The sequence below is a fragment of the Lucilia cuprina genome, chromosome 3 (genome assembly GCF_022045245.1).
Source record: "Lucilia cuprina isolate Lc7/37 chromosome 3, ASM2204524v1, whole genome shotgun sequence".
NCBI classification, from domain to species: Eukaryota; Metazoa; Arthropoda; class Insecta; order Diptera; family Calliphoridae; genus Lucilia; species Lucilia cuprina.
Window position 1 is genome coordinate 32,630,607 of NC_060951.1, and position 2,837 is coordinate 32,633,443.

The window sequence follows — 2,837 nt, forward strand, 5'->3', positions numbered from 1 at the left end:
ATAGTCTAGTCTATAGTCTAGTCTATAGTCTAGTCTATAGTCTAGTCTATAGTCTAGTCTATAGTCTAGTTTATAGTCTAGTCTATAGTCTAGTCTATAGTCTAGTCTCGTCTAAAGTCTAGTCTAAAGTGTTACCTAAAGTATAGTCTTAAATATAGTCTAAGGTGTAATCAAAAGCTGAGTTTAAAGTCTATTGTAAAGTCTAGTCTAAAGTCTTGTCTAAAGTCTAGTCTAAGGTAGTCTTAGTCCTAGTCTAAAGTCTATTATAAAGTCCAGTCTAAAGTGTTGTATAAAATCTAGTCAAATGTCTAGACTAAGGTGTAGTTTACGTTCTAGTCTAATATCTGTTCTAAAGTCTAATCTCAAGTATAGTATAAAGTCCAGTCTAAGTTTTCGTCTAAAGTCTAGTCTAAAGTGTAGTCTAATTTCTAGTACAAAGACTAGTGTAAAGTCTAGTTCAGTTTGAAGTCTTATCTTAGGTTTAGTTTTAAGTCTTGTCATTAAGGAAGTCTAAAGTCTAGCCTAAAGTTTGTCAATTTCTAGTATAACGTCAAGTTCAACGTCTCGCAAAAAGTCTAGTGCAAAGTCTAGTCTTAAGTCATATCTAATCCAGTCTAGTCGTAGACTTAAAATAAGGTCTAGTCTAAAGTCTTGTCTAGATTAGTCTAGTCATAGGACTTATTTACGTCCTTTTTATATGACTATGCCACAGGACCTGCCCCGAATTTTCCTTATGTACACTTGCATTATAATAGAAAAATGGTTATTTTCTTAGTAACATACAAAAAAAAAAAAAAAATAACAGAAAAATGAAAAATATATTTAAAAATGTAATATAGGGATGTGATCTCAACAAATATACTCATGAGCAGTGGTAGGAAGGAAGTAAAAAAATGCTTGAATATTGTACAATATTCACTTGTACATGACAGTAAATTGAAAGCTATGTAATAGTGTTCTTTTAAAACCAACTATATACCTCCCATAAAAAGAAATATATTTTTTTTTTATTTATATGTATGCATGTATCCAAATAAAAAAAGACCAACCAAGATTCTAAAGATAAAATGCTTTATTAACTGGCTTATAGTTTAGTAAACAGAACTCACAATGAAAATGTTTCTATTTATAAATCTTTTTTAGATTTCTTTACAATTTATTTATTTAGTTGGAAAATGTCTTTATAATTGAAATGACATTGGCGTTGGTGTTGCTGTTGTTATTGCTGGAGACCTGTTTCGAAGGCAGAAATATATTTAATTTATTATCTTTATAACAAATTGGCCTAATGCCAAAACAATTATTGTAGATTTTAAATACTAAATACCAGCGGATAAAACAGAATTTCTATATGACTAAATGATTATGTATTGCTATCTACTAAATATAATATACTAATGCACTTGTAAGGAAAAAAAGGAAGAGACCTACAATTTAAAAAGCTATTGAGTAAAATATTTTAAATTTCCGGTAATTTGTACAATTTTCGGAAATGTTGTGTTTTTCTAATGTTTGTGACAGCCGGAAAACGTTTAGAAGTCAAAAAAGTATAATTTTAGAGAGGGAGGGCTAAAGGTGAAAAAAGTTTTAAAGGATTATTTGTATGTGAAAGTAAATTAAAAAAAATAATAATGAATACTTTCATTCATTGTATGAAACTTGGTATTTAGCTTACAGTACAACTCCAAATTGTAGGCTTTAAAAAACTTTAATTTGTTTTTAATACTTTTATGGTTTTTTAAGGGTTTCACAACACATCATTTACTTCACGGTTTTCAGCGGAAATCATTAAGTGTGAATTACATATAAGAGTAAGAGAAATATGCTTCAAAAAATGAGGTACAGAGTTCAGTTTGCTTAATACATGTACTTGCACCTTTACTGCAACAATAATAATAAAAAAATAATAATAACAAACTAACTAACATTGCATGAATATACACTTATTCCACATATACATACTTAGAAACTGTTAGACATTCGTGTTAGTTAGTAATTAAGTTAAAAAACGAGGGTTGTTTTCTTCATTAGAACATAGGTATACTAATTTAAAGCCCCTGATAGATATTTCCGAAATTCTTTAGCTTCACAAAATAAAAATTTTAGTGAAAAGAACTTATATTGTAATCTATTATTATTAAGTCAATTATTTATGAAAACTCTTCTAACTAAACCTTCCTTAACGAGTGTATCCCAAAACAACCTTCACATAAATATTAGCATTTAGAACTTGTAATTTTTTTTTGCCATTTCATTCACATTTATTCTAAATTATAATTAATGCGTAACTTGAAGCTATAAAACCCAAATAAGTAACTACTGTATAGAAAATGTAAAGGTGGAAAAAAGGTCTTTATTATTTCAGTTTCTACTGAAGAAAAACTTCTGTTCTCTTGTAATTATTTCGTATCACTAGTTTGGCAGGCGGCAGCAGGAAATTTTGCCACACAGGTGCTCATTAAAAAATAAAATTTCAAAAAGAAATCGCAAAAATACAGACAAGCTGATACACAGACACACACAAGATCACCCATAAACCTTCATAATTTTAGTTAACAACTGCAATACAGTATGAAAAGAATTTGCATATGTACATATGTATATCAGTTGTGGGCAATTTAGAAAAAAAAAAGTTAAAATGCATAAATGAATAGAAATGCAAAACCAAAATATTAAAGCACAGTTCAGTTCAGCTGAGTTCTAGTTTACTTCTACTTAAGTTCTAATTCAGTTCTAGTTCTAGTTCAGTTCTAGTTCAGTTTTAGTTCAGTTCTAGTTCAGTTCTAGTTCAGTTCTAATTCAGTTCTAGTTCAGTTCTAGTTCAGTTCTAGTTCAGT